This window comes from Elephantulus edwardii, unplaced genomic scaffold, assembly GCF_000299155.1.
Source record: "Elephantulus edwardii isolate Elephantulus edwardi_28Jun2011 unplaced genomic scaffold, EleEdw1.0 scaffold00255, whole genome shotgun sequence".
Taxonomy (NCBI): domain Eukaryota; kingdom Metazoa; phylum Chordata; class Mammalia; order Macroscelidea; family Macroscelididae; genus Elephantulus; species Elephantulus edwardii.
Genome location: NW_006400005.1, coordinates 2,124,999 through 2,125,250, shown reverse-complemented (window position 1 = coordinate 2,125,250; position 252 = coordinate 2,124,999).

The following is a 252-nucleotide window of genomic DNA, read 5'->3' as shown; positions in this document are numbered from 1 at the left end:
GAGGGAGAGGGAGAGTTTGGGTGTCAGTTAGGCGGAGTCTCGGATGCTTCGCTGCCGGGAGATGCTGCTGCTCTCGCAGACATAGCTGCAAGCCACTCGGTCCCGGAGCCGCTCCGCCCACCGGCACCCACCCGCCCACTGCCCGGGTCCGCGCCACGCGTGCCCCAGGCGCTCCCCTCACGCTCGCCAACGTGCGCTCTATCCCCAGGTACCCCTCACCCATGAATCATCCTCCCGCTCGTGGCCCCTCTT